A 26,082-nucleotide genomic window follows, 5' to 3' on the forward strand; every position below is an offset into this window, starting at 1 on the left:
TGCAAAGAATAGAAGAGGAAAATAGATTCAAGTATGCTTGCTTTCTTTCTATTCAATCTAAGATTTAAACTATTACAAAATCTAGGAGCATTTGGCTTCAACCAGAAAACCCTAAAATAACCCTAAATTGATAATGCTTCAAACTTCAATAAACTTTTAAACCTACAACTCTAATAGCTGCATACAATAGTGCCTGGAGCAATCACTGCTTCAACAGGACAAATTCAAACAACAACAAACTTACAGAGTGAACAAGGGAAACACGTGCAACTGCAGGCACAAACTTCTTTCCTTCTTCCTTCTCTGCTCAGCTCTGCAACTTCTCTCTGATCTGCTTGATCTACAAACTCTGAATGAATGAATAAAACATTCCTTTTTTCACATTCCAGTTTCCCCCTCTTTTCAGAATTTGAAAACCTCACCTAGCCGTATTAATTTTTCTATCTATTATGGATGTCAAGGGGGTAGGTGAGCATTTGGCTCTAGGGGCAAACGTCAATGCTGCATTAAATTTTCCAACAGACCAGGTATATACAATGGTGTTTATCCTCTTAAAAGAATATACCTTTCATTGATTTCCTTTGTGTTTAGTATCACATTCTTTTTCTTTTAGGGTATGTAGATTTATATAAATGGAAAATAAGTAATTCTTATTTTTAAAGTTTGTGACCAACAATTTTAAGTTATTTCTTAAATAATAGAAAGAGTTCATCCAGTACATAGAATTTAAAAATTAGATAGAAGTATTGGTTAGTATTATTTGTATGTTAAAAGTAATGGAGTTGTAGACATATTAGAAAGATTTAAAGAATTATTAGGTACATATGTTTTATCATTTGTTACTAAAGTTGTCCTTATTTATTTTTAAGGATAATTAGAAACAATGTAAATTAACATGTACTATTAATAGCATTTGACAATAATTTATTTTTACTAAATATTTATAATGTATAATAGCTATATCATTGTAATTGAACTAGACTTTTTGAGAGAGATTTTATGTTTCATGTTTCTTCTTTTAGGTGGTAGGCATGTGCAAGAGGAGTTTAGATTGAAAGTGGGGTGAGGAAAAGGTACTCTCTAAAGGGTCCAAATGAGCCTCTGAATGTTGTATAAATGGATAAAAGAAAGCAGGAGTCTCAACTTGGTCATGTTCAATTACCCCTCTACAAGACTATAGTTAAGGGGCATTTGTTCTAATATTGTTCTTTATTAGAATGATCCAAATTGGATCATCAATTTTTTTGCAAAAATGCGAAGATTACAGTAAAGGGGTATTAAAAAATATCTATATGGGATTATAACCAAGTCCAGATCTATCGATCTAAAATATTCATATTATTTATAAACCTGATAATCAGACTGGATAGTTGGTAAGTAGAATAAAATAAAGGAATAAACACACACACACACACACACATAAAGTCACACTGGAAATTAAAATAAAATCACATCATAATTTATATGTAAGTCGTATTGGATCAAAAAAGTAAAAATAAACACTAAAGAAACTAAGGGCCTTGTTGGCTTCACCCATCAAAGATTTCTAAATGGATTACACCATGTTAGCAAAGAAAATAACAAGGGATGTGACTCTCCTCCAGAAAAAATGCACCTCTGACCAAAATTGAAAAAATTAAAAACACAACAAATTTTGTTGAAATTTTTAGAATTTGTTCTTCATGATTTGTATGTTCTATACTAAAAAACAAAAAAAAAAATTGAGAAAAAATCACTATATTTTTGGAGATCTAAAGAGTAATTAAAAAAAAAAAAACTTGTGGTCAATTTCATCTAGAGCATAGTCGATGCCAATAACAAGCCATCAAAAGGAAACATGGAGTTACACAATGTGGGGAGCATATAGAAGATGCGCATGGAAGAGAATATAGAATTTGTAAATGGTGGTCTTAGATTTGATAAAAAAAATATAGGATTAATAACTTGCAAAGGAAATAGAACAAGAAGGATAAGTGCATGAACCATAGATCTTGTTACAAGCTAGAGTTGTTGTTGCATCAAAAGATCGACCTATTATTTCCTGATACAACCACTAGAATTATAGAAGACATGAGGTAGTTAATTCATGTCATAAATCCCAAAGAGAAACATTGGCAGTTAGTCCAACAATGCCCCCCTCAGCATTACCTGAGGAGATTCAAACTTGTGAGCAAACCTTGATACTACTTGTTACAAGCTAGAGTTATCATTACATCAAAAGATTGACCTGTCAACACCCGATACAACCACTAGACTTATAGAACATAGGAGGCAGTTAAGCCATGTCACGAATCCCAAAGGGATATGTTGGAAATTAGTCCAACAGATCTATGGTGAGAGGGCCATGCCAGAAAAGAAAAAGAAAGGGTCATGTATAACATGGCAATAAAGACTTAAGAGTCCTAATTGACTAGACAACGTGGATGTGGCCCATGCATAGAGTTTGATTGGTAAAAATGGGTTTTACATAAGCAACAATGAACTTAGTAAAAATAATGCACAATGACTGTAATTCACTCAAGTGGTATTCCATATACGCAAAGGACTTGCCAATATAGTAACATAAAACACCATGTGAATGATCTATGAATATATTTTGAGATTGGTGACACCACCCAAGTTTAGAAAGGTATCTTAAAAGACAACATATAAGGCATGCCCTACTCTCACTAGTTATTTCATTTATATTTAGAGATTGATATTATGAATTTTCAATGTATGTGATGATAATTTATATAACTTCAAACATTAAAGATATATATTGAAAGAATAGTTATTTAAATAATATTATGATTTATGTGACTAATATGGTTATTCGAGAGGGAAATAACTTAACTTAAATATTATAACAATTTATAATATTGTTACAAAATGTAATTATGAAAATAGTATTGAGTCTAAATTTCTTTTTTTGGGGAAAAGCATTATATTTATATTAATAATAACTGATTCAAAAAAGCTCTTGAAGAAAAGAACTAGAAAAGAAAAACTCCAGTCATTGCCTGAAACAAAAAATGAATGTAGGAGAAGAAATACTGCATCAAGAGAGTATATATAAACACTAATGAATCTTGTCCTAGAGATTCTTAGATCGAGAATATAGTAATTACAAAGAGACCAAAAATCATATGAGTACAATTCATTGATTGGTGCCAAAGACAAGACCTAGAGCATAGTGAAAAATGTTACAAAGATTACAAACACTAATCTACATCCAAAACTTCAATTAAGACCATGGTATTAGAAAGCCATTTGATGCAAGTGTAATCCAAGACCCTAAAATGCATATAATATCTGAAAAGAACAAGTGAGATCCATAAAAGAAAAAATAGGCGAAATCATAGAGAAGTAATGATTTACTATCAAATAAAATATGAGGAGGACTTAGCCTTTTTCTAAACATATTCTTTTTTCATAATATTAACCAAGTTGGGGAGATCAAGGAGGTTAAGTGGGGAAAGTAAAGAGTTAATATAAACCCCGTTAGTGCCCAAATTAGCTAGAAATCAGCTAAAAGATTGCCTTCTCTATAAGTATGCATGATGTAACATTTAAAGATTGAATCAAGAAGAGACCATACTTGATGTAGTATATATTGTATGAGCCAATTATATACATGATGTTTAATACACACATTAATGATAATTGATGAATCCCCTTCAACATGTAGCTTAGATATAGAAAGTGATTTTGCAAGTTCCAAACCAAAAAGCAAGGCCAAGGCCTCAGCTTTTTTATTAGTATACTGAAGGAGAGAAGATGATTTTGCTACAATCACATGACCTTTAAAATCTCTAATGACTATGTCATAGCCAGAGTTGCTTGGATTTCCTCTAGAGGCCCCACAAAAATTGAGTTTGAAATAACCCTCACTTGGAGGGATCCAATTGGTTTGTGCTCAAATAAGAGGAATCTTGGATGAACAAAATGGAGCAAGAAAATGAGGAAAAAGTAAACCCTTCCACCACTAAATAACATAGCCATCCCAAGAAGAAAAAATATGTTTACCTTTATACTTACTTACTAAAGCATTAACAAGCTCAACAATTGATCTGTCTGATCCTTCCAAAAATTAAGGTATTGGAGATGACATCTATCAAAAAATTCTCTTGTTTCTTTCCCACCAAATTTTCCATACTATAGATGCAGTGCCCATGCACTTTCAAAGACATGAAAACATTGATTTAGAGTATAAGATTGGCCACACTTGGAATAAATCCCATCAAAAATTAGGTAATAGCATATGGAAATTAATCTTATCAAGGACAAAATATGAACAATCTCAGGTAAAAGTGTAGTTTAAGAGGACGTGATCTATTGTTTCTATATCCCACAGTTAAAGGGATCATAACTATTCAATTTGTGAAGATGATCACTAGTTAAAAATTGATTCTTTAGTGCAAGCGATGCAAAGCATCCTACTTTTGGTGGAACTAAGCTATTCCAATAGAATTCAAAAGTGTTGGAGAGCCAAGTATCCTAGTTTAATAGAGCATCTACCTTCTTTAGCTAGAACCCAAAAGAGGCAATTTAGATGATTAGACATAAAGAAATTCCTTTTAGCTAGTAATTGTTTGAAAGAGGTAGCCTAATTGTGGGATATAGGAAGAGATGAGGGGTCTTGCCAAATGACTAGCCTTGCGGACCTATGAATAGTTGAGAGATAAGTAGAAAATGATGTCCCCAAAGCTTGAATCACTATGTTTGAAAAGTCTTTTAGAGAATCAATAGTGGTAGGGGGGAACCCATTCCATGAATCAAACCAAAAATTTACACTATCCCCGTTGTACACTTGGCATGATATGAATGAAGTAATAACTTCTCGAGAAGCCATCATGAAATCCCAAATGACAAAACCCTTTAGGGGGTATAGCACAATAAGAACTCTAGAAGGTTCCAAGTTATCTAAATATTTCTCTTGCAAAAGGTGACACCATTTGGCAAAGGGTTTTTCATACATTTGCCAAACAATTTTATCACCAAAAGCCTTATTCCTATTGGTAATGTTGGGAAGTCTAACACCTCATGTTCTATAGGATTTTGACATGGCATGAATAGAAATTAGTGGTATTTTCTTCTAACCATTCATATTATCTGACCAAAGAAAGGTGCAGATTAAAGTTTCAATTTGAGAGATGATACCTTTGCGTGCTTGTAGAATGGAGAAGTAATAGTTAAGAATGGTAGAAAGAAAAATTTTTATAAGAAAAATTCTACCCAAGAGGGATAACCAACAAACCTTCCAAGCACTAATTCTACTATTGATACGATCAATCACAGATTTCCAATAAGAGGGTTTGTTTAATCCCATAAAAAAGGGAACACCAAGATAAGTAGAAGGTAAATGATCATGGGGAAAACCAAGAAGATGGATTATTCTTTGAAAAACCAATTGGGATGTATTAAAAACATAAATTTTGGATTTAGTTGCATTGATACATTGACTTGAAACTTGTGTACATATAGGTTAATGCCTTTCTTCATACTCTATGCTTCTTGATATGTAGATGATCCAAAAGGTAAAGTATTGTCAGCAAAAAGAGAATAGGTTATTAGCAAAGATGTACCTACAATATTGATACTTTTCCACAACCCTTTTTGGTTTTAAAAGAGTTAATAAGTCTACTGAGGGCATCTGCCATAATGATAAACAAGAACGGAGAAAGAGGGTCACCTTGATGAACTCCTTGGGAGGAGGCAAAGAACCCTGTTGGTGCACCATTAATGAGAATAAAAAAACGTGCACCTAAAATGCAAGCTTTAATCCATTTACACCACCTAGAAAAAAAACCAAACTGATGATGGACTAGAAGAAGAAAAGACCAATTCAGTTGAACGTAAGCCTTTATCATACCTAATTTGACAACAAAGGATGAAATATTATGTTCTTTGATGGAATGAAGGGTCTCATGGGCTATTATAGCCCCCTTAGTTGTTTCTCTACTAGGAACAAAACCCCCTTGTTCTATTAATATAATTTTTGGAATAATGGGCTTAAGATGCAAACAAATAGCCTTTGTGATAATCTTATAGATAGTGTTACATAAAGAAATAGGATAGAAATCAACAAAAGAATAGGGATCATTAACATTTGGGATGAGAGCAATATTGGTGGTATTAGAGTTCTTCGAAATGGAGACATTTTTCCTAGATTCTTCAAGAGCCTCAAGCAATTCAAAAAAAATTACATGCCAACATTTTTGAATAAATAATGTAGTGAACCCATCAGGGCCCGGTGCCTTATTAGAAAGCATTAAAAAACACTACACCATGAATCTTAGAAAGAGTAAAAGGGGCTTTAAGAATCAAATTACCTTGTTACATAAACAAAGAAGGAATGAAATCCAAGATCTCATCCACAAGGTGGGAAGAGGGGGGATCCTATGGTGGAGGGGAAAGAAGATTAGAGAAGAACCTTACACTCTCAGATAATGTCATTATCTTCTATTCTTTTGCAAGGAGTCTAATATAATTAAAAATATTGTGAGTAAATGATGGATGTAATCTAGAATTACTAATAGAGTTTAATAATGATACTTACAAGTTGGCTTAAACATGATTTCTTATATCAAGGTTTGACTTCTAGAGAATTCTCATATTCTTTTTGGGATCATTCTAAAGCCACCTAGTAGAAGTGGACATTACAAGTATAATTCCTTTGTGTTTAAGTTCATGATGGATAGAGAGTTTGCACAGGGGAAAGAGTAATTCAACCATGCTAAGGAAATTGAATCCCTATATGGATGAGAACCACAAGAAAGTCTTGGATAGATTATTTCTTTACTTGAGCAACATTAATTCTACCATCTATTTTGTCCTTAAATACAAAAAGAAAGATAAATGATTTAATCAAAAGAAATATGATAATATAAAAAGAAGCATAAGAAAAATGGAAAGGATAACAAGAATAAAGAGGAGTGAAACTAAAAAAGAAGAATACATTTTTATTAAGTAATGGGTAAGGAGTTTGCATATGATAAATAGTAATTCAATCACATTGGAGAAAGAGAGTCCCAATATGGATGTAAATATGAGGGATTCCCAAGTAGATTGTTTCCAAACTCGAGTAGCAGTAATTCTGTTGTCCATCACATAATTAGTTGGTAAGGAATTTACACAAGGGGATGAGTAATTTGATCACATTGGGGTAAGGGAATCCTAATATGGATGTAAAATTGAGGGAGTCCCGAGGAGATTTTTTCCAAACTTGAGTAGTAGTAATTATACCATCCACCAAAATATTAAACATGTGAGAGAAAGTCTGTAATTAGAGGAGAACTATTAGGGAAACATATTTTAGTACTAGCTATAGGAAAATTGTTAAAATACACATCTTCAAGAACTTTTTTTCAAGACAAGGGAAATGATCATGATATTCACCTTAAAAGTTGGTATAATATTGTTTTAACCTTTTATTAATTTAAAATGTGAAAGGAACATATCAAAATTTCAACATGTGTGATCTTTGTCTACCAAGTCACTGGATATCTACCCTTGACTGAGTGAAGACTGTGTAATGTCAAGCCAAAAATGTGATTAAAGAACGTATCAAGGAAAAATAGAATTATCAAGGGATGTCAGTTGATGCAATTGATGATCTTGTTGTTGAGTTTGCATTCCGAGTGATTTCTCACAAGTTCTATTAGTTGAGTTGATTGAATAGCATGCCTTTTGTAGTAGTAGATTTGAATTATAAAATTGTAAAGAAGGATCACATGTTATGATTTGGCCGAGTTGTAGTTGATGCAACTAGTTGAGAATCTAGGAGCCATCAGAAAAGAAAAGAACACCTCATGTAAGTTTGACTCACTTATATTATGTCTATTCTTTTCTATACAAAATTTGTTCTAACCATTGAAGATGTTGTGTGGGATAAGACTAGGTCTATAACCAAGAAGATCAATGGTTACTTTGAATAATTAGTAGAAATTTTTGCTCAATAATTCTATATGGGTGTTTTGATGAATTTAAGAGGAAAATGAAGAACATGATGAGAAACCCTAAGTTGGTCATTCATCATTATTATTATCACATCTGCTTCATGTTTGATACTGACTATACCTATGCCCAAGATGTTATACCAAGGGTTGCATGGTTAAGATCAATGCATTATGAAGTAAATGTTGATGACGTATGTGCAGTAGTGACAACATTATTGTCATAAGAAATTGATAAGAATTCAGCTATTCCACACATATGACATTGCAAAGATTAAGATGTTGATGTAGAAAAAGGTTCCAAAGATGGACATAAAAAGAAAGAAAATGATAGAAGCTTTAGAAGAAAAAATTGGAGAGGCACCATTGTAAATCACATAAAGAAAAGAGGAAGACTCCGAGAGTGATGATGAAGAAGATGAATCTAAGGTTAAGGAATTGGTGGTGCTGAGCCTTAGACACCAAAAGGAAAAAATATATTAATTATTGATCCTAAGGTCAAGAGGAGTTTCAAGAAAGTGCTCACACCACCCTTCTCTATGAAGATAGGGATCAAAGGCAATATCTCTTGTTGTTGTCAAGCCCAAGAAAGGAACTGTGAAGATTACCAAGCCAGTAAAGGGAGCATCTCCCAAGAAGAAGAAATCAAAGGCCAAGGAGACTGAGAAAGGATAGAAGAAGAGGCTAAGGATAAAATTCATTGTCAAACATGATGAAGAAGATGATGAAGAAGGAGAAAGGGAAAAATTTGATGATTTGAGTAAATTCCATATTTTACCCAAGAAACCCCCTTAGGATATAGACAAGGTATGTTAAAATATTTGAAGTTTAGAAGTCTTCCTAGATTTAAGCATGCAAAATATGATTCTTTAGATAAAGGAGATAAATAAAAAGTTGAACAAGCAATTTTGGATATGACAATGAATTAGGTAAATCACTACCAGAGAGATTGTATAATAAAATGGATTCTAAATGAAAATGGGCATTTTCTACTGAGAGACAAATAAGGGAAACAACTCTAGCCCAAATAATGCCATATTTAGGGAAGACTCATATGTCTATAGCCCTAAGAGATTTTGCAAAGAAATTTTTTCTGAAGAAAAGAGGCTATAAAATTTTGAGAAACATAATTGAGGAAGTAGTTCACGAGAGAAAGTTGATGTGGAAGAAAGCATTTGGATTGTTGACACCAGTTGTAGAAGAGGAAAATGAAGATGAAAAAGTTGAACTGGACAATATAGAGGATTTTTATAATGATGCAAGGCAATTAGTTGAGACTATGGAGAAGATGGCTCAAGGCAAGTAAAAATAGACAAAGTAGTCACTAATGAGGGTGAAACCCCTGACAACACATTGCACAATGTGACTCCAGTGTCAACTAATATAAAGTAAATAGTGTCTACTGAGAATAAGAAAGGGGAGCAAGCTCCTAAATTCATCAAAGATGTTTTATTTGATACATCCATCTTCTTCAAATCAAGGAATATCCTAAGATTGGAGAGAAAGGAACAAAGCAACATGTAAGTATATCAATTACTAAAACAACTATTATTATTGTTGACTTCAATGAATAATTGGAATGCATGAAAGAAAAGACTTTAGTCATAGATCCGAAGGAACATAGTGAATTGGCAATTGGAGATAAGAAAAGTGAAGATCCTACGAAGGAAAAGTAGATAACAGAGGGTCTAATTTATGTGATGAATGCACAAGTAGATAATTCTACTATTGGTGAGATATAAACACCAGTCTTAGGATCTTTTATAGAGGGAAATAAAAAGACAAAGAAACCAAGTGATGCAGTGACTAAGGTATAGGGTTAGTAGCAGAAGAAAATAGAGACAAGATTGACAATTGATGTTCATCACACTCACTTCAGCTAGTATTGTCAAGTAATAGTACACAAAGGAAGAAATTGTTGAAGAAGAAAGAAAGGTCACCTATCAAGCTTGTAACAATATATGAAGTTATAGTGCTTTTGAAATATGACACTGATAACATAACATATGAGCAGATGCAAATATTGCAAGACCTTTTGGTCAAAATGTTGATAAAGGAAGAGCTAAGAAGAGAACGTCAACACACATTTACTTCAAGAAATAAAAGATATTTTTTCTGATGCATGTCATATTAAGGATGTTAATGAAAAAGTTCCTATCATAGACCAATTAGTTCATATTGTTGAGAAGATTAGTAGTGAGGATATAGATGCAAATGAGAAATTATTGTACTGGTATAAGAAAATGTTTGAGAAGCAAGTTTTGGAGATAGTATCAACCGAAATAGCTATAAGGAAAATTGAACTTTCTAACCTTGTAAATAATATAGGAGTAGTGAAGAATATTCAAATATTATTTTAGACATTATTTGATGTCTCAAGACTCACACAAGATATTCAAGATTGGATTGATAAATTGTAGTTAGATCTGAAGACCACGAGACATTCGTTGAGCATGGACTCAAGTTCAAGCTTTATCCATTTTAATAGACTGATTTTTGCTTAAGGGGGTTTGGTTGAATTACAAGCCATAGATGGAAGAATAAGAGCTAAATTGATTTCTATTTAGTCTCTATTGATATCTCATTTGGAGGCAATGTAGAGAAAGTTACCATTTGCAAAGGACATAAGAAACTGAGATCCTCATACACTACTGCAAAAAACCTAGTTGACCTAGTTGCTCAACTAGGGATTAAAGTTTCAATTTTGGAATAGGTTAAAAAAAGTTGGGATAATGCACTTGCCATGGTTATACAGATTCACAAACCATTTTTGGATAAATATGGTTTTACCCCTTCACCCCAACAACCATAAGTGACAAAAACAAGGGGGGATGTATTTATGTGTATGAGGAAAACATGTTATAACTTAAAGGATAATTTATGGAGATGAATATTAAAGGTATGACTCCTTGAAAATTTTGTATTGGGTACTCATTTTTGAAGACATGTATATATGTTGAACATATTAAAGTCTTTATGAAGACCAAGTCATAGTCTATGGAGGAGTACTATTTTCAGTTTGGATGTAATGTAACATAATGACAAAGTGTTTTTGCCACTAATGTCAAATGGGGAGATTGTTTATCCCTAACACTTGTTGCCTATTAATTTCAAACAGTTTCATTTACATGGAAAAGTTAGTCGGTCATCACCATGACCAAGCCATCCTACTAAGGCTGAGCAATGTATTTAGAGATGTCCATAGTCTAGTCAGGGTTGAGTAGTTGTTATTTTCGAGCAATTCTATGAGTACCAAGTACTCCTATGTATGATGAGTGTGATAAAAGATAGTATAAGTCAAGCTATACAAAATTTAGTCATTAACAAGTGAAAGAGTGTTCATGTGCCAAGCAAGCTAGTATTAACATACTTATTTGGAATTGCACAAACACTAAGGTAAACCATATTTGGCCAACTTAATGCATTTTTTATGATTGAGAAGTAATTTATGGAGATGATTACGCATTTTGGCATGGATCATTAATGTCTATACAAGGTGTTTGACCAATCATAAAAATGGAAGGTTTAAGGAGCAAAATGGAGAAATATGGATCATTAATCTTGATCTATAACCTTCTCCAACTAGTTATAAAAGGAGGATCCAAACCCTAGTTTTATGATGGTGAGAGTGTATATGCGAGAAGTGAAGTTTGGATGCTTGAAGCTAGGTCTAGAGGTCAAACAAGGAAGAGCAACTGAGCAGAGCAGTGAAGTGCAAAACAAAGTTATATAAGATTAGTGAAAGGATCAAAACTTGGAAAGAAGAGATTTGTAATCAAGAATTAGAGTGTTAACTAAAGGACCAAGTATTAATACATCTTTTAGTAGAGTGAATCAATTTAAATATCTTAGCAGGGAGGTCTTGACAGGCCAATGTAAATATCTTAACATAGTGCTTACTTTGTTGTAAGTTTCAAATCCTTTAATCAAGGTATACTAAGTAAGTCTTATAATTGTTAACAGGGAAGACCCCTCATAAGGTAGACCATTTAGAAGTGATCAAAATTGTAGCCCTATTAGGCGAACTTTATTACTGTAGCAATGAAGATTTGTGGGTGTCATCTCTATCTAGTTTTACCTTCACCTTGGAGGGTTTCTAGGTTACCAAATATTTGTGTTATGCGTCGATCATTTACTTTCATGTTTATGATTGTGATCAATAGATTAGATCTAATACATCATTGTAGTATATGTTTATGTGATTCATGTATTTGTAGAGATAAGGGTTAGTGGTGATAGATATCAGATTTATAAAGTTTTAAAGGAAAGTTAGCCAAATGCAATATTGATCTTGCAATATCTTTTCTTAATTCTATTTGCATCGAATTTTGGATGTTGGAGGGTGCATGGACTAGACTGTCACCTTTCAAATAGGGGTTGACTAGCTCATCCTCAAGCCCCCAAGGAGACTTTTTTTTTTGATAAAATTCTAACAGAATTTAGGGACGTTTGCATGTGGTTCTTAAATATAGTTGGCATACAAGTTATATAGAAAAAATAGAGATCTAAAAATGTGTGTGTGTGTGTGTGTGTGTGTGTGTGTGTGTGTGTGTGTGTGAGAGAGAGAGAGAGAGAGAGAGAGAGAAGTTTGAGATTCATTAGCAAAGGATATGAATATCTTAGAAGAGAGAAAAAGCCTACCATGGGGTCAAAAACACTACAATTACAAAGGAGATAAAATGAACTACAAAATATGATAAAAATATTTATAAGATATAATTTTCAATATTAAATTTCATTTATTTCTATAAAGTTTTTAAATTTATTTAAAGTATTATTATATTCCAAGATCCTTTAATTAGAAAGTAAAGTCTACCCAAACAGCATGACTGGGAGGTGATTTTTTTGTGAGAACAATAAACTTATATCCAACTTAAATAACCAAAAAAATGAAGCATAATAAGAGATAAACCATAAAAAGTGACATAATGATTTTTTAACAGGGGAAGCCCTTGATCATTGAGAGAATCCTAGTGGGGATGGAACCCACAAGATATTGTACTATTATAAAAGTTCCTTGTGAAAGGATGTGACTATGTTAGGAGTCAAATACATTGTAATTAAGTATACAATAGTCCCTATTAAAGGATAGATACTTGTTAGGAGACCTTGAACCCTTGTTAGGAGGTTCAAACTACATTAATGGCTTGTAGGAAGACAACTGCACTAATTACTATTCAAACCACTTAAGTAAAAAATGAATAGTAGCTCTTTAGGATAGCAAATCCAATAAGTTGAATTGACCAATACTGTAACTTAATTGCCAATACAATTCCTTTGAAGCCCAAATCCAACACCCAACTCCATCTTTGTTAAACTTTAATAAAATTTGCATCCCCTGACCATACAACACATTACCATACACAACAACTACACTCATATCCAAGGAAAACATCTTTCCTTTATACCCTATCCAATTGATTAACTAGGTCATCCTATTAAGGTGTTTAAAGGCTTTTCCAATATACAATTAATTACATATGACCACACTAAGGAATATACAATAATTTTTCCACATGTTACAATATAATTAACACTTTATCCAATAAGGATCAACATGTTTCACTTGTACAATTAATTGCCAGTAAAATATATTGCACAATTAATTTTCACAACCTCTCTATAATGATCTCCAATATATGCTATCTTGAACATAGCATCATGAACATGTCTTAAAAGACTATCTAAGCTTAGACACCTTGATTCCACTTTGTTGGAAAGATACAATCAAACTACCAACAACTACCTATGACATAATTTCTTGCACATTGTTCTGCTACAAGTCTTTACCAAATGAACTGTAACTCATCCAATACTTAATAAAAACGTAAGCAAACATAGCTATAGCATCTAAAATCAACTATGAACATGATCCTAATCTTGCAAAACTTAACCCATTGTGTGCCAACTTCATCGACTTAATAAACCTTTGCGATGTATAGGATCCCTGTCTCTCGACATTCAAACATATATGTTATCATCAATGACAAACCTATCATCAATACAACACATCATCAACATATCTAAGCACTAACTAAACTTGTATACTTAACACCTTCATCAATATGAAAGAGCCGTAAGAGAGAAATATAAAGGAACAAGAGGTGTGATCCTAAAGATTGATGATAAAAAAATATAGAGATGAATCTAAAGCACAAATAGATAAATTTTTATTTATGCAATCATAATTATCTATTTAAAAAAATATGAGAAATAAATTTATTTGCAAGTACATCACAAACCTAGATATACAAGAAATAAAATGAATTAAATAAATCAAATTACCAGAACACGTTAATGCCACAAAATACTATAGAATGAGTTTATTTATAAATTATATATAAAATACAAATTAGTTTTATTATTTTAAATTATACACAATTGATTGATTGCAGCTACATTAAAAGTTAATGACAGATTGAAATTGAATTTTTATAGAGATCAATAGTGGCTCTATTTTTTTTTCATAAAAATTGCAAAACAATTATTTCAAACACAACTAGAAATTATTGGTATGATAGGAATGATAAGATTATTCTTCACTGAATAGAGGACACAAAAAGGCCACTAGAAAGAGCACAAAGTGTATGTGATATCATTAATGCTGATTAGAAGGGATGTGGCTTTCCTCCTACAAAAATGTACAGTTGATCAATTTTCAAAAGATCCAAGCATCATGGATTTTTTTGAAATTTCAGCATGATTTTCATGATCTGCATAGTTTGTAGTTGAAAACAACAAAAAAATTGTAAAAAAATCACTACATTTTCATGAATCTGGAAAAAAAAAAATTTGACTTTATTTTGTTTTTGGTAATTTTTTTGTGGTAGGATAGCCTGTCCGAACTTGAAAGAAGCCATTGTTTATATATAAAGAGTCCGTGATAGTTAAAGAATTTTTTTGTCAAGGAAAAGGACAGAACATTCCAGTATTAGTTTGAGCCGCTCTGTACAAATCGGAGAATAATGTTTCGGTGTAGTGGAAGAGTTGTTGAATCGAATGGAAACATATCCATTAAACACAAACCAAACTCACGAAGAATGTCTATAATATTTATAAAGACTGAGTGGCATGTTGGTCATTGTACAAAATAGAATTTCAGCATCATCATCATCATCAGCTGAAAATGGTGAATTACAATACTTTTATGATCAGCACCACAATTGGGAGGAATTTGTGTGTTTTTATGCTTATAATGGCAGTTTGTGCTGTGGTTCATCCCTATGACTTAAGCCCAAGTTTCTAGGAACATTTTTTACCAAATGCCTTGTCCATTATCAAGTCCGTGGTAGAGAAGGCTATTGAGAAAGAGGCTCGCATGGCTGCTTCTTTACTTCGTCTTCTTTTCCAATAATGTTTTGTTCAGGTACAAATATATGTAACAATTTTATTTTTATTATTTTTTATGACTTTTGAATTTGATTGTGTACTGTACTTTCCACCAATATTTTAGACCACCCATGGATAAAGAACTGCAATCAGAATCATTGATTTATATAGAAATATCACTGGTACATTGCTAAGGGTTTAGAACTTTAGATATTATAAATTGTTTGTTTTTGATAAAGATAGAAAAAGGGAATTGAAAGAATCTATTTTTTTTTTAATGAAAGTCAAGAAATAGAATCAGAAAGATTTAACATTCACAGAATCAGTACGATGCAGCAGTCGGAGCCACTGACAACCTACCATTTCAAATTGTGTGTTACTTTGAACTTTTAACAAACAACATAAATGTAAGATTGTTTTTTTAAATGTCCCCAAAAATATGCTTGAGCTCTTTTTACAAATAGTGCCAATTGAGTGTTGTGGTTCAAAATTCAAATATATCTTCTCAATATTGTGTTTGTGCATGACAGGGTTGTGATGGTTCAGTGTTGTTAGATAACACTCCAACATTCAAGGGAGAAAAGACAGCAGTGCCCAATAACAATTCTATCAGAGGGTTTGATGTGGTTGATCAAATTAAATTAGAGTTGGAAAAAGAGTGCCCAGGGGTTGTGTCTTGTGCTTAATCTTGTCATCCCATCCAGTGCAGCAAGGGACTCTGTTCTTCTGGTTATGCACTTTCTCTTACATTGTCAAATACTTCCATTGATTGCATTACTGCTGCATGTCACTGAATTTAATAGTTCACTTGATTCAATGGCTCTATTATACTGATGTGCATTTCTTTGTTGGGTTGTTTGCCAATGGTGGAGAGAGCAGAGTGGAGGGCCAGATTGGAGTTTAGTTTTAGGAAGAAGGGATTCAAGAAGTGCAAGTTTGAGTGCAGCCAGTCAAAATATTCCTGCTCCAAACTCAACTCTGCAGACCGTTATTCCCAAATTTAAACTCAAAGGTCTTAACCAGCTAGATTTGGTTGCACTTTCAGGTACTAAATTATTGACTATAAATTGATCTTTCAATTTTGATTAATGAAGCAACGAGGGTATAAATGGAATATCTTATTTCTATTTAAATTTAGTGATAGTATTTAAACAAGATTTAATGACAAGAACATTATTTATAAATTTTAGATTAGTACAATTCATTTCTAATATCGAATTTTGTTTTTGGAGTTGATTGTGTATGTTTTTTAGCATCAATGTTTTGGATCACATTCTATGATCCATCATTAGGTCACACTCCGTAACAAATGATGATGGATCATGAAACCTGATGATGGATCTCTGAGTGTAATCCAAAATGTTGATGCTCAAACTTGATGATGGATCATAGACCCTGATGATGGATCATTGACTGTGATCCGGAATATTGATGCTAAAAAAAATACACAATCAAATCCAAAAATCAAATTTGATATAAGAACAACATCACCATAACTTAATCATCATTACATGAAAATACCAACACTAAATGTTACTCACTAGTGGAAAAGAAGTAAAAATTTATTAAGACAGAAAAGATTACAACAAGGAGAGCTCAACAAGAGGCTCTATCCTGAGCAACAAGTTCATCAAATTCTTGCACCATCTCAAAGGGAAGTTGCCTCCTATCCATAATATTCCAGCCTAAAGCATAATGAGAAGCCCATTTGGCTAAACAATTAGCAACTTTGTCCCATTCACGAAAAATGCAAGTAAACCTAATGAACTCAAGAGAGCTACAAAGGAGAAGAATCTAATTAACAACAATGGTCAGCTACCAACTAACATCCTCAAGCTCTTGCAAGGAATGCAAGTTCACCACCACTTGAGAGTTAGAGTCATAGATAATCTTGTGCCATCCCCGCAAACAACAATATTCTACAACATATAAAATGGCTTGATCCTCGATGAGATTTTTAGTGTAATCACCCTTATGCACTGAAAAAAAAAAATTTAACATCCCCAGAATTGCACCAAGCTGCTATCCCAATACTAATAGGGCCTGGATTCCTCAGTGTTAATTTTTAGAACTCCATGGGGAGGAGGAGTCCAATGCCCATCTTGATTCATCCAAGCTTTCCTCTGTTCCCAAGGCTTCCTGGTCACTCTTTGATACCTTTATGCTACAACTCCATCCTGAAGATAAAAATTGAGGCAATTGCATATAGTAAGATCAACCAGATCCATACCCCCATCTAGCAAACACTTCACTTGAATAGTTTCTTGAAGAGAATGTGAGATCTTCCACCAAAGATGCATGACACCAAGCCAAACATCTTGGAAGATTTGATGATTCTTGTCTAGCTAGATATTCTTGAGAATGAATGATGGGACAACAATCCAAGCAACATGGAGAGGAGAAGACTTTGTGGGAGCACCGCCCAAGTTGGCCCAGAACTTAGGCAAAGAGGAAGCATGCCTACAAGAGCAACCCCAAACACTCCACCAAAGATGCCATAGTTGAGTAGAAAGGAGAAATAGAAGAACATATGGGAGACAGACTCCTCCCCATTATGTCATATCCCCTTTTCAAATAATTAAAAATAATAATCTTTGCTAAGGTAGGCAAGCTCAAAAAGGTGAAGTTTCGGAAAAAGGGGCTAATCTTTGGAAACCAATGGACTAATAAATGAAAATTATTATTAAGATATGTTTTATTAACCCCTCTTGGTTGTGAGTTAGGGTTATGCCCTCTTTTAAGGGATTTGGAGGCATTTTGGGCTCATTCCAGAACTTGATTTTTGCTCATTACTTTGTTGTTCTTCAGAGGCTGCCAAACTTGTGGAGAAGGAGACCCAAGGACAGGAGTTTGAAAGTCTCTAAGAAGGCTAAGGATGCAATTTTAAAGCCATTCCATTTGCAAGTTCATGCAGAGTTTTCCCTTGTGCTGAACAGTGCAAATTTGTGGATTTTCGGGTGTGTTTTTTGTAAGAGTTTAGTGTTTCTGGTTAAGTATTTTATACCGGTTTGGGTTGCTGCTATATTCAGACATTTAGATGTTAAAATAAAGCTAAATATATGTATTTGGTTGTAGTTATACTTCTGTGATATATTATTAGTATTTTTGTGGTGTTTTCGAGCTATTTTGTGTTATTTTCGAGAGCCCGATGAGCATTGTTTTTGTCCTCTGTTTGAGAGCTGTTGTGTAGATGTTATACAAATCTAAAAATGTAATTTTGTAGGCTATTATGCTGGTAAAATTTCTATAAAAATTCTCACTTTCAGATTTATTAATAATATGTGAAGCTGTGAAGTTTTTGGCACTATTTCGGACATACTCGATTTGGGTTTTATTGAGAAATTGGTGGATCTTTGAAATATTGGTTGTTTGATTTTAAAAATATGATTAGAGGTTTTAAATATCATATAAAATTAGAAAGGGAACATTTCAGTGGTATCAGAGCTATGATCTTGCCAGCCTAAAGGTTTGTAGAAGTTTGCATGCAACTAAGTGAAAGAGAAAAGAGATATTCACAGCGAGAAAAGAATAAAAAAAATTTGATCAAACCTCTAGTTAAAAGAAAAAGTACAAAATCCAAGGAAGGAAAAAGTATGGCTGACCCAAATGAGATGGCAAATAAATTCTTCCAAGACATCTAGAATACTCAAAAGCAAACAGTGGATAGTTTGGCAGAAACTAGAAAGGCTTTGCGAATATTGACAGAAAAACTGCAAGGAGTTGCATTTACTAATGAGAAAGGCAGCACTTCAGAAGAGCCAAGAAATCTGAAACCCACACCCTCCAAATCAAGAAAAACTATTTTCCCTGCCTATAGATGAGCCACTAGTACCAAATCCAACCCTTAATCCCGTGGAAGAGGTTATAGGTAACTTGATTGTATTAAGAGCTACTTACAATGGCCTAGATGATGACTTTCATAGTTTGGTTCCTTTTAGAGAATATGTGGATATGATGAACACTTTGATGCCCAAGAAAGAGTATAGGAGGGAGCATGACATAAGTGGAAGAGAGCTCAAAAATAAAATAAGCAAGTTTACAGCACTTACTTTTGATGGAACAAATAAAATTTCAGCTAGAGAATGGCTACAAAAATTACAGACCTTCTTCACACTTAATCCCATGAAGGAGAGTGATGCTATTCAATTTGCGAGTCTACACTTGGAAGATGGAGCCTATGATTGGTGGTATCATGGAATGACTACTCAAGGTCATGATCAGGTAACTACATTTGATGATTTTAGTCAAAGAGTGATAGATAGATTTGACCTCAAGGATGATGAAGTGTATTTTAAATAATTGTCAAAGTTGAAGGAAACCAAATTAGTTAATGAGTATATAGAAGAGTTTCAAAAAGTGGCTGTTATGGTACCTAATATGAGTGAAAAGAGGATTGTTTATCTTTTTCTTGATGGTTTGGAAGATTTTGTTAAGGGTTTTGTTAAGGCATTCTCACCCTCAACCTTATAAGAAGCTATCAAAAGAAGCTTGTAACTTGAAACTTGCATGCCTATGAAACCAGTCACTAATCAAAAACCCCCAAATCTTTGGCAACATAAGGGAAATTTTTAGAAAAAGACTTTTCCAACACTACCACCAAAAGATGTGATAAATGTGGCAAAAAAGAAGGTAGATGAAGAGACTAGAAGTGAATTATGAAGGAAAAAGCTTTGTTTCACTTGTAGAGAACCGTGGGTTCTAGGACACGGATGTTTGGGGAAAGGTCAAGTGCACTATATTGAAGTTGCTTCAGAATCTGATTCACATGAGCATGATGAATTTCATGACACTAAGGAGGAGGAAGAAGAAGAGAAAGAAAAGAAAAAATAGTAAGGATGGCACTTTAGTAGCATTACCAGGAGTCCCAAGATACCATCCCTTTCGAATTTGAGGGGTACTAGCAGGACAAAGGTTGGTAGTTCTTCTTGATAATGGGGCAACTCACAATTTTATTGATGAGGGATTTGTCATGAAAAGAGGGCTTAAAGTAGAAGATTTTGAGAGATTCAATGTTACTATAGCTGATTGATTCACTATGCCTTGCACATAGGTGGTGAAATAACTCAAGATGACCTTAGGAGATTATGAGTTATGTGATGACTTCTATGTTGTTGGCATTGGGGAGACAGATCTTGTATTGGGTGTTCAATGGTTGCACTCTATTGGAGGCTATTACATGAACCATCAAACTATGGAGTCTAAATTTCATTCAATGGGAAAGAAGTCTTATTGAGGGGCTTATTGAATGGAACACTTAAGGCAGTCTCTGCAAAGAGGATGGAGAGGACTTTTCGAAGAGGACAAGTAGCATGGGCAGTAGGAGTCATAATCCATCCAACAAGCTCTCCAAAGAATCAAGGTAATTTCCATTTTGAAATTCAAAATATTCTTGATAATCATAGTATAGTTTTCAATGACTTGCCTCCAGGATTACCACTAGATAGAGGTTTTAAGCATGTTATAGAGTTAGAACAGGGTGCCAAACCAATTATAACAACCCCATACCACCATCCAAGAGGTTATAAGGAAGAAATTGAAAAAACTATTAAGAAACTCTTGGACATGGGATTCATAAGGCCTAGCTCTAGTCCATTTGCATCATCTATCGTACTTGTCAAGAAAAAGGATGGTACAATGAGAATGTGTATAGACTACAGGGCTCTAAACAAGAAGACCATAAAAAATAAGTATCCCATACCACACATAGATGAACTCATTGATGAGTTACATGGTGTTGTATACTTCTCAAAAATTTACTTAAGATCAGGTTACCATCAAATCTAAATGAGGAGTGAAGATGTGGAAAAGACTGCTTTTAGATGTCATTATGGGCACTTTGAAGTTCTTGTTATGCCATTTGGCCTCACTAATGCAGCTGCAACATTCCAATCTTGTATGAATAAGGTATTCAACCAGCATCTTTGAAAATATTTTTTGGTATTTTTTGATGATATCTTGATTTACAGTAAAACATGGGAAGAGCATCTAAAGCACATAGACAATGTTTTGGGAATCTTGGAGCAGCAATCCTTCTATGCTAAGCTATCTAAATGTGTGTTTGGTTTGACAAAGATCTTATATTTAGGACATATTATAAGTTCTAAAGGAGTCCAGGTTGGCTGGTCATCAAGGATACTTCAAGACATACAGGAAAATTCGAGAGTGGTTTTCATTGAAGGGTATGAAGGAGGATGTCCTTAAACATATTAAGGAATGTATGGTATGCCAACAATGCAAGAATGAGCAAAATTTTTCTATAGGGTTGTTGCAAACACTTCCTATTCCTGAACAAAAATGGGAAAGTATTTCCATGGATTTCATCATTGGGTTGCCCAAGGTTCATGGTAATGATTGCATATATGTGGTGGTAGATAGACTAACTAAGCATGCGCATTTTTTTCCTATCACATCTGATTTCAAGGCATCACAAGTGGCCAAATTGTAGTTCAAGAAAATTTTTAGATTACATGGCTTGCCTAGAAACATTGTCAGTGACTAGGATAGTAGATTCCTTAGCTCTTTTTGGAATGAGCTCTTTCATTTGGCAGGAACTGAACTCACTCCTAGTACTAGCTATCACCCTCAAACAGATGGACAAACAAAGATAGTTAATAAGTGGATAGAGGGATATTTGAGGAACTATGTTTCAAATCAACAACATGCTTGGATGAAATTGTGTCACCTAGGGGAGTATTGTTACAATACATCTCATCACATGTCTACTGGTATGCCTCCTTTTCGTGCTCTTTATGGTTATGATGCCCTTTCCTTTGTTGGTCTAGTACTTTCAGATAGCAGAGTACTTGCAACAAGTGATTTCGTCAAGCAAAGCCAAGACATAATAAGGTCCCTCAAGGATAATCTACAACATGCATAGAACCAACAAAAGTTGTATGCTGACAGGAAAAGGATTGAAAGATCTTTTGAGGTGGGAGATTTGGTATTTTTTAGGTTGCAGCCATATAAGAAAAGCACCTTGAAGAGGAGTGGGGTAGAGAAGCTCAAGCCAAGGTTCTATGGGCCTTATAAGATCATTAAGAAGGTAGGAAAGGTAGCTTATGAATTGGACCTCCCACTAAACAGAAAAATACATAATGTTTTCCATGTATTTTGCCTAAAGAAGGTTCTAGGCCAGAAAACCATAGTATCTACAAAATTACCACCTCTTGATGATGAAGGAAAATTAGTTTTGATACCAGAAGAGATTTTGGATACAAGAGAGAAAAGATTGAGAAATACGAGCATCATAGAGCATTTGGTCAAATGGAAGGGATTACCACTGGAGCATGCAACTTGGGAAGGAGCACACATTCTTGAGCATTCCAACCTTCATTTCTTGAGGACAAGCAATATTTGGGAGGGGAGGACTTGTCATGTCCCTTTTTCAAATAATTAAAAATAATAATCTTTGCTAAGGCAGGCAGGCTCAAAAAGGTGAAGTTTCGGCAAAAGGGGCTATTCTTTGAAAACCAATGGACTAATAAATAAAAATTATTATTAAAATATATTTTATTAAACCCTCTTGATCGTGAATTAGGGTTATGCCCTCTTTTAAGGGATTTGGAGGCATTTTGGGCTCATTCTAGAACTTGATTTTTGCTCATTGCTTTGTTGTTCTTCGGAGGCTGCTAAACCTATGGAGAAGGAGACCCAAGGATGGGAGTTTCTAGATTTTTAGGAAGGCTAAGGATGGGAGTTTTAATCCATTCCATATGCAAGCTCATGCAGAGTTTTCCCTTGTGCTGAACAGTGTGAGTTTTTTGGTGTGTTTTTTTGTAAGAGTTTGGTGTTTCCGGTTGAGTATTTCATATCGGTTTGGGTTGCTGCTATATTTCAAACATTTAGATATTAAAATAGAGCTGAATATATGTATTTTTTCATGGTTATACTTTTGTGATATATTATTAGTATTTTTGTGGTGTTTCCAGGCTATTTTGTGTTATTTTCAGGAGCTCAATGAGCATTGTCTTTGTCCTCCGTTTGGAAGTTGTTGTGTAGATGATATACAGATCTAGAAATGTCATTTTGTAGGCCATTATGCTAGTGAAATTTTTATAAAAATGCCCACTTTCAAATTTATTAATAATATGTGAAGCTGTGAAGTTTTTGGCACTATTTCGGGCATACCCAATTTGGGTTTTATTGAGAAATTGGTGGATCTTTGAAATATTGGTTGTTTGATTTTAAAAATCTAATTAGAGGCTTTAAATATCATATAAAATCAGAAAGGGGGCATTTCACATTACCACACAAAACACAATAAGAGGGGCCTTGAAATCCATGTTTACAAAGATTATCCCACATAAGACAGCGGTTGTGAGCCACTAGCCACATGAAAAAATTGCACTTGGACCAAAAAACTTTATTCCAAACTTGCTTCCACCAAGGGACCTCAACATCCCCAAATAATTGTCTAGTTATCTCCTCATACCCAACAAAGACATGATATTTACCAAACAAACTATCTTCCCAAGCCAAAACATCGAGACCTAGCAAAGAGGAACACTCCCTAGAGGCCAGAATCTGAGAAAGCTCCAGATGATCCATGTCTTTTCCTACAGGAGGCTAATCAAAAGAGTGCTTCCATCTATAGCCAACAATAGGTCCCAATGGATAAGGAGTCTTGCAATGAGCCACCTTATCCCATCCAATAGCATGAAAAGAATCACAAAGAGTCTAAAGATGAGGGTACATGGATAATATGGATGGGAATCCATCCTAAGCATCACAACAAAAAAAAGCCTTAGAGCCTCCATTACATATCTTGAATAGACCTCTCTTGACTCACACAACACTAGTCTTCAGAGTATGCCAGACCATTGAGCCATGACTTTCAAGAGGAAGTGTAGAAACAGAGCAAGGATCAGCACCACAAAAATATTTATGAGTGATAATACAAGCCCAAATTTGATGTTGTCCAAAGCACCATCTCCAATAAAGCTTAGCAACCAATGCTTGACTACTCAAGAGAGCTGATTGAACACCAAGATCACCCTCCTTTTGAGGCATACAGTCTCCTAGCTAATCAACCTCCATTTAGTGCTACACAAATTACTAGTCTAAAGGAATTGTTGAGAAAGAGCATCAAACTCCTTGACAAAGTAAATAGGAGCAGCCTCAACCATGCTGCTATAAGTAGAAAGAGCATGTGACTCACTAGATTCTCCTACCTTTTATATATTTTCTAGACAATCCTTATTTAATTAACTTTATCTATCTCCATTGAATTTGAAATGAATCGAGAGAGGTTTAACAATATGTTTGATACATTCTTGGGCTGGTGGGCACACCATTGGTCACTCTAGATGCACAAGCTCTAGGCAAGGCTTTATGGGAAACCAAATTTGATAATGGAGCAAAGTTATTCAACAGATTTGAAATTACAATGCCCAAGATCTGGAGGAGACAATATCTTTTTAACCTTAGATGTTGGTAGCCCTACTAAATCTGATAGTCACTACTTCCAAAACTTGGAAAACTTCAAGGGGTTATTGATCTCTGATGAGGAGCTCTATGGAAATCAAATGGACTCTCCAAATTATCTAACTAGAGTAGTTGTGAGTGCATATACTAAGAATGAGAAGATGTTCTTTGAGCAATTTGCAAAATCTATGGTGAAGATGGGCAACATCAAGCCCTTAGTTGGATATAGAGGAGATGTTAGAAAGAAATGTGGTCACATGAACTAAAAATAAGGCTGGGCAGACAAATAAAGTCAAAGTTATTTGGTCAATATAGTTATTTGGTTAATATCACCTCCTTGGATGTTTTCAAGAATCCATATTTTCTAATATGGCAATTGCATGTTTATTTACTCACTATGTACTCTATTTTATTATTCTTCTATTTTTTTAACTTAATAAAATAGTGTTATTCATGGTTTACTTTGAAATGTTTAGTGTATTCATTTGAAATAAATTCAATAAATTCTTGTCTATAATTATTTTATAAACTGTACAATTAATAAATGATATAAATGACTGATTAATTTCAAATATAAAATTATATTAATAATTTAATTTTTATTGTTATAATAATATAAATATATATATTTTTTATTTTTTATTGATTTTAAATTTTGATCATAGAAAGAGAATTAAATTTTGATCAGTCATTGTGGGATCAGATATTAGACTCCCCAATCAAATGGCTCTATCCAACCACATGATAGATGCCAGATATTATAAAGTGGTGTCAGACACCTTCCAATTTACTTGTTCTTCTTCCAGAACCTACAAAGGAGAGCTTCCAAAAATCAACCCAAAAGCCAAAAAAGTGTATTTATGGATTCAGTGTAAGCTTTCACAGGAGGCCATGAAAAACCCACCAACATGAAGATGAAGATGGTATCCTCCAAATCAATATGGAAGTGAACTCTTCTATTTTTAGCCATAGTCATTCTAGCAATGTGGGCAGACTACAAAAGTGCTGCAAAAGCAGTGGACGTAATCATCATTAACACTACAAAAACAAGGGAAGGAGGAAAGTTGTTTGAGACCTTCATAGAAGAGGACAAAGCTCTCATTCTTGTAAAAGAGGCCAGTAACTTTGTGCAGAATGTTCTCTACTCAAATTTAAAATACTGAAGAAAGAAAGTTAGTCAAATAGTACTGTCTATAGACAATTACATAAAAATTGCAGTGAATGAGGAGAATGTTATTCATATTAGTGATGAATATATTGTAGATTATGTTGGAGATTTGAAAGGAGAAATCATGGGTTTGATTTACAGAGACATGGCACATGTTTTGTTATGGGACGGAGGTGGAGAAGCTCTAATTTCTTTAATGGAAGGCATGGCTGAATATATGAGGGT

At 33.8% G+C, this 26,082-nt stretch overlaps 1 pseudogene; it reads left to right on the forward strand.

Moving 5' to 3' along the window:
* Positions 1 to 449: 449 nt before the first annotated feature.
* LOC149549467 (peroxidase 49-like) lies at positions 450 to 24,955 on the forward strand (annotated as a pseudogene).
* The last annotated feature ends 1,127 nt before the right edge of the window (positions 24,956 to 26,082 follow it).

The sequence above is a fragment of the Cupressus sempervirens genome, chromosome 7 (genome assembly GCF_028749045.1).
Source record: "Cupressus sempervirens isolate cs-2001-9-10 chromosome 7, ASM2874904v1, whole genome shotgun sequence".
NCBI lineage: Eukaryota > Viridiplantae > Streptophyta > Pinopsida > Cupressales > Cupressaceae > Cupressus > Cupressus sempervirens.